At 36.1% G+C, this 16,820-nt stretch overlaps 1 long non-coding RNA gene across 2 annotated transcripts in view; it reads right to left on the reverse strand.

The window, feature by feature from the left end:
* Positions 1–611: 611 nt before the first annotated feature.
* Positions 612–16,820, reverse strand: part of LOC139082896 (uncharacterized) — a 54,592-nt gene continuing 38,383 nt past the window's right edge. For both annotated transcript variants that reach the window (XR_011539241.1, XR_011539240.1), the window contains exon 3: positions 612–3,743. This is a non-coding gene — a long non-coding RNA (uncharacterized lncRNA). The remainder of the gene's footprint in view (positions 3,744–16,820) is intronic.

The following is a 16,820-nucleotide window of genomic DNA, read 5'->3' on the forward strand; positions in this document are numbered from 1 at the left end:
AATCTAGTTTGTGGTACTTTGTTAAGGCAGCTGTAAGAAACTAACATGCTCAGCGAGTAATTGTTGAATAACTAATGGATTGTTTCTACATGACCCTAGGGATAAATTCAGATGCAGTAGATGGAGCTTAGAGGGAGAAGATTCTTACTCTATATTAGGAAAAACTTTTTTAGAGCCAAAGTAGTTCATAGGTAGGAGGATCACCTCAGAAGGTACTGAGTTCCCCTTTATGGCAAGGAATATAAACTTCTGCTGAATAAACACCTGATGGGGTTGTAGAAAGAAAATTCAAGCCATGGATAGTTGTTTAGACACTGTTCTAAAATCAGAGATTTTGAAATATGATCTTTGTTTCAAATGAACAAAATAGCTAATAACTATTTTGAACTCTAGTCTTTATAATCCAAGATCCATTGAAATAAATAAGATGAAGCAAGTCGTCCTAGTTTTAATGAGGTCAAGTGATATCAGCACCATCTACTGGTATATGAACATTGCCGACTCAGTGATAATATTTATGCAAGTTGATTGGGACAGCACATAACAGATATTCAATAAAAGGTGATTTTCTTTCCTTTTCCAGAAGGTAGAAAACAAAAACTATGAATGTCTGAAATTTTCAAATTTAATTTATTTAAAATAAATCCATATATATGATAAAGATAATTCATGTAACACTCAAGTTCATTCTAAACACTGCTTTAGATTTAGTGGATCTTATTAGAGTACAAAGGATTGGAATTTGTATATAACTGTGACAAAATAAAAGATTACAATTCAATTAAACAAATACAGATTGAATTCTTAGTATAAGTTAAAAATAATGCAAGGTGGGAATACAAATATAAATTGTTTTTGACAACACGTTTCAAATATTGGAATAAAAAGTCTTTATTGTGCTTATGTAGAAGAAAACACTCAATTGAAATATATTTAATTGTAAATGTTGGATGACTATGGGGTTAAAACATACTTCAAATAACTAAGATGGCTTTAGCTCATCTTTAGTGCTTTGTGTGGACTATTATTTTCTGAAAGTAAAATCTCATCAAATTTATATGTATATGTGAGTAAATGCATATATGTATAATTATATATCGTGTGTACATATGTGTGTATATATAAATATCCATGTATTTATAAAGTCTCCAAATTGTTGTAGTTTAGGGTACAAACACATACCATACATATATTTTTCACCAGCTGTGTTCCATGAGTGTCAGAATTGATATTTCATAAAATGTTCCCTCTCTACCACAACTTTATTGTATTCTTCCTCCCCTGACCCCTCCAGGAAACATTTAGAAGCAAAAATCCTATTACATATTGTTATTGTTTTTTAACCTGTGTCTTATGAAGTAATAGACAATGAAATTATATCTAATCCCCAGCCCAAATAACTCCTGGAGAAGATTATGTACGTACCTTGTGCAAAGGTTAGTTCGTTGTTTCAACATTTTAAGCAACTATATTCACAGTTAAAAAAGAGTAGTGTCTGATAAATGTTTATTTAAAATATGCCTCCAAACTGAACTACGTGTTTATTTGAAACATGCCTCCAAATTGAGCTGGAACCTTGAAATGATAGGTCGCCTTCAGAAGTGTTTACCCAAATTCCCGGATCTTTCAGACTGTGTCTGTACTGAGCTGCTGTCTCAAGTAACTTGTTCAAATAGGCCCTGTCATACCTTTCTATGTTGCTCCAACAAAAATATTTTCAAGAGCAAGGAACTTTTTTTCTTGCAAGAATATTTCTACACATTGAAAAGTTTATTTCAATAATTCTGCCTTTTGGAACTAAATAAGCTGTGAAACTGAAGAAGTAAAATACTTAAATATTTGCTGGTTTTAGCTATATACTATCAATTCCATTTTTGAAAAGTTCCCTTAGTAGGGTCTCCCACACTATCAGCTCTAACCCTTAAAAAGTCTGACAACAACATAGAATTTAAAATACAGGTGAGAAAAAAAGATGGTTAACCTGATTTGAGATCTCTGTTAGAGTTGCGTGAATTCCAGTGGGCCCTTATTGCATTGAGATGATGGTGATACAGCACGGGTTTTAGAATCAAACAGGTAGATTCAAATCCTAGCTCTGATAGTCATTAGCCATGTGCCCTTGGGCTGTTCACTTCATTTCTAGTAGTCTCATATGCAAATTAGGGTAAGTAATACCTACATGATAGGATTGTTGTAAAGTTAAATTAGATCCTACACATAAAACACCTGTCATATGGGGACACTTAAAAAATACTGACATTCTCTTTTTCCTTTCTCAGTGAATAATTAGGGGAGGGGGATGGGAGCAATCAAAAAACCTTAGAAATACTCACTGTATAATTTTGGCTTTTTTTCCTTTTTAAAAAATAATATTGGACAATTTGTGAAGATGGTTCCAAGGAAGGCAGGGTAACATCCATGCCTTTCGTTTACTTTATTTTTGGTAGAAATCACATGACTATAAAATAGACAGCACTTACAGAGGCAGAGATTTGAAATTAAATGAAGAATGGATGAATGTGATTGCACTGAAATATTTTATGTTTCTAAAATGTCAAGAGCACGTTTGCACACAATCCCATCAACAGCATTATGGGTCTGCAGTAACACATGGATATTTGAGGTGGAGCCAGGTGTATTGCTGGGCTTGGCATAGGCATAAACTGCAAACCACCCTTGGGTAACTTAAGCCTCCGTGTTTCCCTGTCATCTGATAGGCCTCCTGACAGAATGCTGGGGGTGGATGGTGTTGACACCAGAAGAGCTAAGAAAAATAAAGACAAACCTCTAGGCATTGTCATAGTTTCTTCCCATTGCACGGCAGCCTACACAAATTTGATATTCACTCATTGAACAAATATTGATTAAGCACCAACTTTGTGCCAGACTCTCTACGGTTACTAGCTGGAATGTAGCAGTAAACAAAACTGATACTGTTCTTGCCATCATAGAACATGCAGGCCATTCAGTCTAGTGTTAGGAAGAAGAGGTGTCTGTAAGTACTTGTCAAGATGATTCGAACGCTAATAAAAAGGAAGACTGAACAACCCCATGAGCACAACTGAAAGATTTAGCAGACGTCAATGGAAGATATCTAAATTATCTGATGCCAATGATGCTTTTGCAAAAAGACGTTATATAAATATGTAGCCAAAACTATCACTTAGAGTAAGTAAGTAAAATAAATCAAAAGAATTAGAACAGTTGAAAGATTTTCTGAATATAAAACTTCTATATAATGAGTCTCCTATTTGAGTAATTCTAAAAAGCCTGATGATCACCATTTGTTTAGAATTTACCTTTTATAGAAACCTGATTTCAAGAATCTCTTCAGGAAGATTCTATGCATGAGAATCATTTTAAGTTGGCCTTTTAAAGGTAAAATATCTAGTTAATTTATCAAGGTGTAATGTATCTGATGTTTCTGACTTTTGGTCTTAGCCATTGAATTGTCAAGCCTATTAACTGACTTCAAAATACATGACCTCAGATTCAAAATGATGGAATGCAGCCCGTAAAATTAAGAAAGATGATATGAAGAATATTTAACTGTGTTAGCAACTAGTATAGTGTCTTTCTGGGCAGAATAGGATCAATACATATTGATGGACTCTTTCTTTGGATGTAATTCACAGCTTCACTCAGCCGCTTTTTGCCAGTCTCTGAAAGGGCCTTGGTTGGCTTTTGTGCACGTCCAGTCATTTCTTGGAGTTCTAAAATGTTCCTTTTCCCTTCCACATTGCCTAAGAAGAAGAAGAAAATTATATTTGCATAGATGCATGCCTGTGTTGTCAGCATAAAGTCTTTACAGATGTCTTTTTTCAATCAGAAAGAAGTAATTTTCTATATTATTTCCAAAATCAAGAACTCTCCTTTTCGTAAAAGTAATTTCAATTACCATATAGCCATGGTTTGAATTTAAATATGAAAACTTGTTTGCTTCTAAGATTATCCCAGAAACATGCAAGTTTTATAAATTGATTTCTGATACAAGTAGCTTCTTGAAATGTTAGTTTCTACCTATGAACATAATTATTAATAATAATACCAACTATTATCTTCCAAGAACACTTTGTCAATAAGGTAGATGTAATTAGTCACATTTTTCTTCTAAGGAAATTTAGGTTCAGAGCAGATAATTAACTCTCTCAATGCTACAGAGCTCAGAAGAGTAGGTCTGAATCCAAGTCTCTTTTACTTCAAAATTTCATGCAGTGGGCCACAAAGGCCTTGTTTTGAACAGAAATTTAAAAGAATATTTACATGTGATTTGTAATAGTTTCATGTTATAGCTCACGAAGTTTCAGTGATGGTGGGAAATGGAATCCAAAAAAATACAACAGGGAGATTTTTTTTCTGGCAGCATATGGTTTAGTTAACTTTCTTTATCATCATCAAATAATAAATAGCAAGTTCTTGTACATGAAGAACAGGGTGGACTCTGTCCTCTAGAAATTGGGACAATATAAAGACAGAATTATATATAATTCTTGTTGCTTTTAGTCTTTTTTAAAATGAAAATCTTGATAGCTGCATTTACTTTATATATATATACACACAGAATACACATATGTGTGTATACATATATATTTTACTTGAACAATTTTTTAATTTATTCTTAAAAATTTATGTATCTCGAATAGGATGCAACTATTGAATATTTTTCCTTAAAAAGTTCCTATTTGTGAGTATGAAATATTTCCTGGTCTTCTTCCAAACATTCCTCAATATTTAACCAAATTATCATTACTAGTGAACTTTTGGAAAGGCTGTCCTTCCCTGATAAATAGTGTCAGAATGTTATCAGTTGCTGTTCTTTGGTTTCAAGATATAGAAAGCGATTATAATTAATTTAGGCAAAAAAGGAAGTTTATAGGACGTGGAGGTGCTTCCAAAGGTGAAAGAAAAGTTGAAGGATCAATCCAAGAAAGGGCAAGAACCAGGGTAACTTAAGAGGACAAAGGACGCTGTCTTCAGGGAGCAACCTCCTGAATGGATCAACATTAATTACCTACTGTCTTTGGCCACTTAGCTCAAGATTTCTGTTCCAAGGAGAGAGGGTATGAATGGCTTCCCTTGGGGCACAGTTCCGCTTGCTGCCGGGGGAGGACAAGGCAGCTTGATTTCCCCTCTTATGGTATACAATGAGGAATAAGTAATTTCCTCAGGACAAAATAGGGGTGCCTTACCCAAAGAAGGGGGAATGAGTTCTACAAGGCAAAAATAAATAAATGAAAATAAAAATCCCAATACAGTAACTGCAGCATTTAATTCCTTGTATTTTTTTAAATAAAGGGGGTCAACATTTGCTATCCTCAACATTAAATTTCTGTTGTTTTGACAGCCTTTTTTTTAACCAAAAATAAAAACAGTGACTTTTTAGATGTACTTAACATTTTCAATGCTAGATGCAATTAATTTCTAGAATCAGTTTGCATTTTCAGCATCTACAGGAAGAGATATCTTCACTTTCAAAATGTAGGATTTTCATTTCCTTTTTTTTTTCTTTGAGTGATACGAGGGCTCAAATAGTTATCTAGGAACTTAATTTCACTTATTTCCCCCTGCCCTTCTATCCCCAGTCCCTCACATACTTGTTTTGGCTCATATATTTTTTCATACGTAACTTCTGAGAAAAACTATATAGTTTCTGTGTTCCAAGTCTGGTTTTCAGTCTCAGCATCTAAATCTTCTTATTTTGATGCTCACCTTTATCAAGGTTTCTAGATAATGAATATTCTACTTTAAAAGTATAGCTCAGGGGCTGGCCCGTGGCCGAGTGGTTAAGTTCGCGTGCTCCGCTGCAGGCGGCCTAGTGTTTCGTAGGTTCGAATCCTGGGCGTGGACATGGCACTGCTCATCAAACCACGCTGAGGCAGCGTCCCACACGCCACAACTAGAAGGACCCACAACGAAGAATGTACAGCTATGTACTGGGGGGCTTTGGGGAGAAAAAGGAAAAAAATAAAATCTTAAAAATAAATAAATAAAAAAAATAAAAGTATAGCTCATTAGATCTTAGTATACTCAACTTTGCTTTTTATAAAACTTTCGCTTTCATCACCTCAGGGTCCTTTTATTATTTTAGCAACTCCCATGAACTTTCTAATTTTGAGACCTATGTAGAAAAGGTATCTATTTTTACCTTTTGTCTGTCTCATGTTGTATTGTTAGGAAAGAACTTTTCAGTATGAATTTCATGAGCTCAAGCGGATGACTAATTCCCATCACATCACTGCAAGTGAGTTTCCTTACTCTTCCTCTCCTGATTTTTGAAGATATTCCCTACTCGGTGGTCCATTGATCTACACCTACAGCATTCACTGTGCAGAAAGGGTTGAACATAAATCCAGAGTTAATTTTAAAAATTATTACTTCCTGGTGGGGATCCTTCCGAGTGCAGGTAATGTTCTGTTTCTTGATCTAGCTGCTGGTTGCATGGGTGTGTTTGTTCATTTTGTGAAAATTCATCTAGCTGTATACTTATGATTTGTGCATTTTTCTTACATAAAAGGTTTGCTAAAAAAATACTGCTTAACAATTAAGTCACTTTTTAAGTTCAATTACATTGTGGCCCATTTTTCCATTGAGGTTTTCATCATTTTTTAATTGATCTAATTGATCTCCAGTAATTCAGGCCAAAATCTTCAGTCATCCTTGACTCCTCTCCTCCTCATGCCTATGTCCAATCTATAAGAAAATACTGCCAGCTGCACCTTCAAAATAGATCCATAGTTCTACTACTTCTCCCCACTCCACTGCTACCAGCACCCCTTGGCCAAGCCATCATATTTTGCCTAGATTATTGCAATGGTCGTGTAAATGGTCTCTCGGCCCCCATACCCCCTACTCCATATTCAGTCTATATATCACACAGCAGGCAGACAGATCCTTTCCAAATATACGACAGATTTTATCATTCCTCTGCTCCCAACTTTCCAGTAGCTTCACATTTTACTCCAAGTAAAGGCCAAAATCATTGCTATGGCTCACCAGGTCCTGTACAATTGTCCCAGTGTGACCACTCTGGTGTCATCTCCTACTACTCATTCCTTGACTCACTCTGCCTCACCAAGGTGGCTTCCTTGCTGTCCTCCAACACACTAGACAAGCTTCAGCATCAGGTTCTTTGCTGTCACGGTTCTCTCTGCCTGGAAAGCTCTTCCTCAAGAGACCCATCCACATGTCTTTCTCTCCTCACCTTTAGATCTTAATACAAATGTCACCTTCTCATTGAGTTCTTCCCTCACTATCCTACTTAAAGTTGCAGCTGTCTCCCTCCAGCATTTCCTATCCCCTTCCTTTGCCTTACTTTCGACTTATCATCATTTAACATGCTAGATAATGTACAGAGATAAAAATATAAATATAGATACAGATACATATAGATGCGATTGGCAAAAGATTGCTTTATATATTTTCAGTAATCTTTTGCCAACTGTGAGAACTACATTCCTGAAAAAATATTATGATTATTAAAACCACTGTGAGCAATAACAAGGTCTCAGAAAATTGATAATACATTCTTAGAACAATCAAAATAACATTATATAAAGATATTTGAAACATGGTAAATAGAAGTTATAGAACTTCTATATATAGATCTGCTTCCAAAACAACCTGATTAATCAGCAATAAAATCCTACCCTCAGGCACTCCTCCTGCATTTCCTTCAATTGTTCACAAAATATTGCTGAGTCTTTCTGTTCCACTAAGTGTGTTCTCCCACAAGTTTTCATTTCTGTAGACAACTGTACCTGTTTACATTTTTTGAATTGGTCTTCATTGAAATAAAGATTTTATATATTTACATGTGAAGTCTTTCTTGTTTCCCAATTGTAGATGGGGAATCTATTGGTATAGCAGGAAATCAATTTAGTGGGTTGTGGCCATTTTTTGATAAAATAGAATTAAAAAAATGAAAACATTAGTGTGATTCCTGACTATAAAAGGTAAATACTTTATGAAATTTCTGTTTCAGGTGTGTATATCTGTGTGTGTGTGTGTGTGTGTGTATTGGGACATGATGCACAATGAATTTCTTTGTGAGGACTACCCAGTTAAAAAAATATTTGGAATACACTATTCTAGATACGTCTGCTGCCACAAGCCACCCAGAAACTTACACGACCTGTATCCAGTGTTTGCTTTAACCAATAAAATATTCCTACGTGTGTTTATTTGGAGATAGAAGCTGAGGAGAATCAGACATTTCTAGGAATCAAAAGGCTGTCAGCCATAAAGTATATTATTTCCAGAAAGGAAAGTTTTAGTGGAATAATTAAGACAAAAAGGTTGGCCAGCCCTACTGAAGTGCTCATTGGCCAGAACTGTTATTGCTGATTCAGGTAGTCTTCCTTTTGTTGGATTGCATCTCCCATTATAAATGGGGATAAATAATATCTTTTAAAGTTCTTAGTACAAAATGAAATATTCTGCCTCTATTCGCTTTAATTTTCAGAGAGGATTGCATACCTCTACAGTATTCTGTATTTGTTTCAGAACTCTAGTCCAAGCACACTCTCTTCCCTTCAGACTAACATTAATATGAGTAGTTTAGAAACAAAATATGTCTAATTAGAGTTTACTAATCCAACCACAAATGGCTCCTCTGTCTCTGACATATTATAGCACCCCCTCCCACACTCTGAATCCAACCCCTTTGCGGCAACATAGAAACACAGTGAGGTTGTTTCATTTAAGGGACAATCCGCCTGTTTTCTTTGCCTTATTTTACCCCTACTGAATTATATATAACAAAAAAATTAACACTGACCTAGATTTATTTGAGATAAACCACTTGGGATAGCTGTTATTAGAACATTCTGAAAAAACAGCAATTTTATGTTGTTTGACCAAATAGTGTGGGTATATTCAGTGATGGTGGAAGTCCTTTGAGAAATTGTGTTCAACGATTCAGAAGTTTGGTTGGGGAAGTTCAAATGATCTAGTAAGAAGATAACGCCATAGGGATGTCTTGTGATTTCCATGAAATTAGCACTTAATAACCTTTCGTTATTATTCATCTCTTCAATACTGTAAACACTTACTGAGCACCTATGGTATGCTCAGATACTTTCTTAGTGTTCAGTATAGAAAGATGAATGAGACATAACTCCTGACCTTAAGGAACCTGCCATCTAATGGTCTGTATTCCATTTGAATTTGAATGGAAGCATTAGCTTTAAAGAGTGTGCTGTCAACTAACTACTATATTTAAAAAATGTATTTTCCTCTATTATTTATAAATATAATTTTTTGTTTTTAAAAAGGTAATACCTGCTCGTTACTGAAGAAATGTCACAGAAACGTGCAAGTTAGAAACTAAACCTCCCGTACTAGTGTCATCTATTGTTTGGAACTGTAAGATATTTCAGTGTGACCATATTCTAGACAGTGCTGAGGAATCGTTAAGTAGCTATTTTGTAATAAGACCTTGGAATGTTTTGTCCTGAGAAAATGCAAGTAAGAAAGGGGGCAAAGACAACCCAGAGGCCCCATGCTGTCAAAATACAAACATGGTCAAGGAGTACTATGATATATATATATATATCTCTCTCACACAACTATATACAAATATATATAAAATATATAACAAGGAAAGCCCAAAGATTCCTGTTGGACAAATTTGAAAGAAAGAAATATTTATTGAATAAATATGAAGAAGAACAAAGAAATCCCAAAGGAAAAAACAAACAAAAACTGTACAGAGGATTTCCAATAAAAGAGAACAGAGGAATTAAATAACGGCATACATCACAGTCAACAAAGGTTCAGAACTGACTCTTTCCATCCTAACATCAAATAGTGAAGACTAAAAAGCCAAAAGTCCCTCTGCAAAATTTGGCCAGCAGGGCCTTGGGTGGAATGTCTCAATTTTCCCAGAGCCATCTGCGTCAGAAGCCACCTCGTGTTCCAGCCTTCCTTGGCACAAACAGCACGATAAGACTAGCAATGGCGATGTATCAAGGGAACATTTTAAAAAGTTTATTCCAGAGCACTCAGTGCATAAATCCTTTGCCATTCCTTGGAAGCAACAAATAAACTATCTCTAGGACCAAGGGAAAGGGAAGGAATCGAAAGGGCCATAATGGCAAGAAGTGAAGCTATTTACAACTATAGTCTTCAAACGATTGGTCTCAGGACAACTTCATACTCTTAAAAGAATTATTGAGGGGGTCAGCCCTGTGGCCAAGTGGTTAAGTTCATGTCCTCCATTTTGGTGGCCTGGGGTTCGCCAGTTCGGATCCTGGGCGTGAACCTACATACCACTCATCAAGCTATGCTTTGGTGGCAACCCACATAGAAGAACTAGAATGACCTACAACTAGGATATATAATTATGCACTGGGGCTTTGGGGAGAAAAAAAAAGAGGAAGATTGGCAACAGATGTTAGCTCAGGGCCAATCTTCCTCACAAACACACACACACACACACACACACAAATTATTGAGGACCCCAAAGAGTATGTTTAGATGGGTTATAACTATTGATATTTACCAATTATAAATTAAAACTGAGAAAAAGTTTAAATAGTATTTAATACATTTAAAAATAGCAATAATAATCTCATATATGTTGACATAAATAATATGTTTTTATGAAAAATTACTGTTGAGTGACATGCCTCCATAAATGTTTCATGCTCCAGACATCTTGCTGTGTATGCCAAGTATGCAAGGCTCTGACAACTCTTTACCCAGGTTTTCTCTTGGTTGTGTAAGCAGTGAGCAGCCTTGTGGGATAAGGTAAGGCCTCCCTCCAGGACAAAGAGCAGCCTTGCTTTCTGCTGCTATAAATGGCAGGTTCCTTAAGTTCAGACTTTCTTGTCATGCAATCTACTGTGTGTACAGGCATCCATCTAGGCCTGTCCACGTCGCCCTTGGGGAATTGGTGCTCACTGGGGGAAAGTGATGTAAACTTACTGACACTCTGGCTATTGGTTTTGCTATGAGTAATAAAGTCTTTTGACTCTGACACAGGAATCTCATGTCTTCTGTCAGGCTTCATTAAACTGCGGTAAGCTAGCTTGTTAACTTGCAAGTAGGACAAAACCTCAGAGCCTTTACAGTTCTTGACAAGAACAAAAAAAAATGTAATGAGAAGAGCAGCATCAACATTTTTGCAAATCTCTAACGTCTGACTTAATACAAGAGATGTTCTCATTTGATTCAGTCTCTTGCAATACATTGTTTTGGTTAAAATAGATGAAGAAAATCTGGCCTCATACTGACATATAACTGGAAAAGAAACAACTTTGTCAACCCCCTAAAAGGATCTCAGGATCCCAGTGGTTCTTGGACCACACTTAGAGAACTGCTGATCTACAGCTATGCAGCTTACTGCCCACATTAAGATGATTTTACTATTGGAAATTCTGCATTTATATGACTTACCTATATAACAAAATTCTTGCTCCAGAAGATGAAGTTGCAAATAACTTTAATTATTAGTTTCATTACTGTTATTGTTGCTTTTGTTATTTGTTATTTGTTACAAGAAATTTCTGAAAATCCAATTATCCAAATAATCAACCCTAATCCTTCCCTCATCAGAGTAATAGATCATTCACGGGTCTCATGAAAGGCTGTTGATTCTCCAAAGCTAACTTCAAAACCCTTGCCTTCTGGGTCCACCAATCCTAAACAATTATTTCATAATCTCTGCCCAGTCCCAATCAACCTCCTATCACATTGAAAGACCCACCTTAAACTAGACTCCCCAATCCTTACAAATGCCCTGTGTTTGTTCTTCACTTTCTGAGACACTACTATCAACACAGTGACCTCCTTTAGTGCAATAAGCAATAAACTTGGTTTTCCCCTATAAACAGGTTAGTTGGTAGTTATTATAAGATGTTGTCAACTGACAATCTATTCCCTATTTAGGTCACTGCTTCTCTAGTGAATGGGTCTCTGTTTTGAAAATAAGCATCAAATGTGCTTATATGATCTTTCCTGCTTACATTAGGAAGAGAAAGTTCTGGGGTCCTTCATTACATGAAGAAATCTTAGTATTCAATCTATCATTAAATTTCAAAAAATTAAGGTTGCCAGATTTAGCAAATAAACTTAGAGAACACCCAGTTAAATTCCAATTTCAGAAAAACAGTGAATAAGTTTTTAGTACAAGTATGTCCCAAATATTGTATTGGCTGTCCCATGTTTTATCTGGCAACTCTACATAAAACCTGTGCTACAGGACTTGTGGCTCCACTTTAACAGCAAACATTTTCCATTTACTTATTATTTTTGTTCGTGAAAGGTCCTAACCATTTTACAAAACTGAATACAGTAATTACTTTAGTTTCCTTACTTTAAGTTGGTAGGCAAATTACAGATGAAGTATGAAAAGAGCAAAATTCCAAGGTAGAGGAAAAAAATTCTCACTCTGTCAAAGACTCCTGAAATTTCTGTTTTGTTTAAGTTTTTGAGCACCAAATTTTAAGGTTTCAAGCTATAATTGTGGGCTAAAAAACCCTCATGGTAGTAGGAAAGCTGGATTCAAACTATAGAGAGAGAAAGTCATGGAACTGCAGATACTACACACAGTATGTGAGAAAGTAAGCTGAGAGATTGGGGTACAGAGGTGATGCCAAAGATATTATTATATATATAATAACAAGTGTCAAGAGCTTTCATGTCTTATAGGTCCCATATACTGAAATGGTACAATGCTTAGTCTAGATTTCAGGGCATAAATGTGTTATACCTAATGGTCAACCCCACGCTGATATGCAACATTTGTTGAGACTATCTAATGTTCAAGGTGAAGGAAGAATAAGAACAATCCTCAAACTGTTATAGGACTATAATTTTGCATAACTAAACCTTTTTGAGAATTAACCTTTTATGTATTAATAGCATCATGACATAGAGGAAAATATACCAAACTGAGAGGCAGAAGCCTTGGATTTTAGTCCCAGTTCTACAGCTAATTAGCTCTTTAATCTTGGGCACTCTGGTTGCTATGTTAGTTTGATAAGGCTGTCATAACAAAGTACACAGGCTAGGTAGCTTAAACAACAGAAATTTATTTTGACAGTTCTGGAGGCTAGAAATCCAAGACCAAAGTGTCAGCAGGGTTGGTCTCTTCTGAGGCTTCTTTCCTTTGTTTGCAGATGGGCATCTTCTTCTGTCTTTACAGTATCTTCCCTCTGTACATGCCTGCAATAGACTGAATGTTTGTGTCCCCCAAAATCCATATGTTGAAATGCTAGTCCTCAATGTGATGGATGGTATTAGGAGGTAAGGCCTTTGGGAGGTGATTAGGTCACGAAGGTGGAGCCCTCATCAATGGAATTAGTGCCCCTACAAGAGAGACCCCAGAGAGATCCTTTGCCTCTTCCACCATTGAGGATGCAGTAAAAAGACAGCTATCTGGGAAGCAGGCCCTCACTAGACACCATATCTGCCGGCACTGTAACCTCGGACTTCCCAGCCTCCAGAAGTGTGAGACATAATGCCTGTGCTCAAATTTCCTCTTATAAGGACACCAACCATACGGGATTACCATATGACCTCATTTTAATTTAATTACCTCTTTAAAGACTTTATCTCCAAACACAGTCACCTTCTGAGGTACTGGGAGTTAGGATTGCAACATATGAATTTTGGGGACACAATTCAGCCTATAATAGTTCTCCTTTCTGAGTCTTGTTTTCCTCTCTCATCAAATAGGGATATTGGAATTAGTCATTTCTAACATCTCTTCTCACTCTATGATTTATATATAATAAATCAGATTACCTGTTACACTTTATGGACTACAAAATTAAAACTAGTGGGTATAAGGCTTAAGAAAACTAATATTCATCAACAGAAGTATCTGAAATCATGATGCTATTATAATTTTAATGAAAACCACAGATGGTAAATGTGCATTTGAATTTCAAATAGTTGTAGCTTTTCAAATGTAGCGAAATGATTCAGCAAAATTTGCATGGTAGGAAAAATGTACAAATTGTATTTCTCTTATTCCAGTAGGACCCAGAAGGTCACTGTGCAAATATCTGTTGAAACCGTCCCTGAAAAGGTTTTTTATTGAGGCTATGGAAATTAGGTAATTCTATAACACCATGGTCTATGGTTTGAGGACATAGGAAGAGATTGTGTTTGTGCTTCTTGCTTTTTTTTTTCTGTAATGATTTTACAGCTAAGGTATAGCATGGTATGTGTTTTCTCAAAGTTTAGCTTTCTTTATTAATGACCTAGCAGGGGAGAAACCTTTATCCCTGGATTCACCAGGAGACACTAAAAGAGAAAGCCACCTGTAACCTCTTCATGGTAGACAAAGAGGCCTCCATAAACTCTTCAGATGCAATTTGCTCATAGCCACAACACTATGAATGCCTTCAGTGAGAAATGATCTAGACTAGTGGGTAATAAAATTGGCCACAGGGAATTATCTGAGGAGTACTTTAAAAATAAGATTATCCAGGCCTCACTTCAGCATATTTTGATTCAATATATCTAGGATAGAGAGCAAGAGTCAAAATTTGACCAGGACGTTATCCTTATCCCCACCTAGGAAAATGTTGATGTGGCTGGTCTGCCTGGGTTTGACAATTGCTGATAGAACCCCGGATCTCATAAGCCTTGGGATCTTGGAATCTACCTACAAGACTCTATCACCCCCTGGAGCATTGGGATGGTTTGGTTTTACTTTTTTGCCAGAGATACTCTCTATTACACAAGGTCAAAACCATGTGTAAGGGAGCAGTAACATATGGTAAAGGTATGGAGATCCATCTGAGATACTTCAACATATTTAGAAAGTCCTGTTCCCTAATAATCAAGAACCTTAAGTTCCCAATTAAGTGTCCTAACTGTTTATATGAATTTGAAAAGAAAAGAGTTAAGACTGTTCTCTTGCTTGGCCTTATCCTGGGGTGCATTTTCACCCAGTCTGTACCATTCATTTGCAAGAAAAAATTTTGGAAGATTGTGAAATTTAGTGAGCACACTGTCTAGTTCATCAATACAGGTTATCTCTGCCTTTGCTTTTGACTATATTATTTTACAACACTTAGAGGTATACATTAACTGTTGAAAACCGTTAGTAATGAGAATAATTTTTTCCTTAGAAATGCAAATTTTGTCCAGTGTATCCACTGATTATTGCCCTGTGAATATGAACCTGTTTTGCCAATTTTCACCCATTAGTAAAAATCATGTCAGTATTCCTTATCTGACAATAAATATTTGGTATTTTGAGTTTTCATTTGAGTGGTTTATATCTCACTTCTTCTCTCATTAATTAATGAGTTAAATAAAAGATTTGATAGGTGTTCACATGTATGAGACTCATAATATCTACTTTTAAAATCTATCACTTAACCTGTTCATTTATTAAGCAAACATTTACTGACTACGTATGAGGTACCACATTTGTTACAATAGTGAGCAAAACAGAGGCAGCCCTTGTTTCTACAGAGCATACAGCTGAAAGGGAGAAACAAAGAAGTAAGCAGGTTCTATGTAAGCAGGCAATTATAGAACAGTATCTTTGTGGTAGGCGTCCTCTGATATGGCCCCCAAGGATCCAGTATACTGGTATTCATGCTCTTGTGCCATCCTCTCCCCTTGAGTATGCGTTGAATTTATTGACCTGTCTATAAAAAATTACAATAGAATAGAATAGAATAGATTAGAATAGAATAGGATAGAAGTGATGAGATGTCACTTCCAAGATTAGGTTATAAAAAATTACAGATGCTGTGTTGAACGCCCTTTCTTGTTCTCTTGCCTGCTCGCTCTGAGGGAAGCCAGCTGCCATGCTGTGAACTGCTCTATGGAGAGCCTCATGTGGAAAGGAACTGATGTCTCCAGCCAACAGCCACATGAATGAATTTAGAAGTGGATCTTCCATCATTTGAGACTTGAGATGACAGCAGTCCCAGACAAGCCCTTAACTGCAAACTTGTGAGAGGCCCTGAGCCAGAGAGGTACCTGGATTCTTTACCCATAGTAACTGCAAGATAATTAATGTTGTTGTTTTAAGCCGTTAAGTTTTAAGGTAACCAGTTATGCAGTAATAGATAATTATTACATTCTTTTTCTCAGAAAATTGTTAAAATATTCTATAGGTACCCCACCAGTAACCACAAAGTTTAGGGTCAGTGTGGAGATCTTGCTACTAATATTGTTATCCTTCAGTCCAATTGTCCAGGAGTCTGTTTCAGACAATCCAGGTCCAGTGAACCATAGTGGAAACTGCAGACACAATAGCACAAACATCCAGAAAGAAAGAAAAACCATCCTTCTCCCAGAGAGGATCTAATATGACAACAGAATTCTTATAAGTACTACAGAAATGACAATAGCAAAAGGGAAATGTTTGTGATGCTATATAAATCTTGGAATAGTTCTTTTTAACATAGCCCATAATTTTTTTTAATAACCTGACCTCTGTTTGAACCCTATGGTTTCTTCTTACATGTTTTCCTATACTACTTGCTTTTATTCCCCCTTTCTTGTGATCTCATCAGTTCCATATGCCATCCCCTTTTAAGAGGTAGCATGGACCAGTGTGAGAAACAATATAGTAAAAGAGAAAGCTCATAGATTTTGAAACTAGAAATGCCTGGGTTTAAATTCTGGCTGTCAGTAATTGTAGAGCTTGGGTAAGTGTCTGAACCTTTAAACAGGGATGCTAATTACCTTTCAGAGTTGCCATGAATATTTAAGCTTCAAATTTTGAAGTAACGCATTGAAGGACTCAGCAGATGGTAGGTCTAATAAATAACAGTCATCATTATTATTACTCCCTTTCTCATGTTCTTTTTCTTAAAGCTGATCTTACAGCATCTCCAACATAT

Source organism: Equus przewalskii, chromosome 4, assembly GCF_037783145.1.
Source record: "Equus przewalskii isolate Varuska chromosome 4, EquPr2, whole genome shotgun sequence".
In the NCBI taxonomy this organism is placed as follows: Eukaryota; Metazoa; Chordata; class Mammalia; order Perissodactyla; family Equidae; genus Equus; species Equus przewalskii.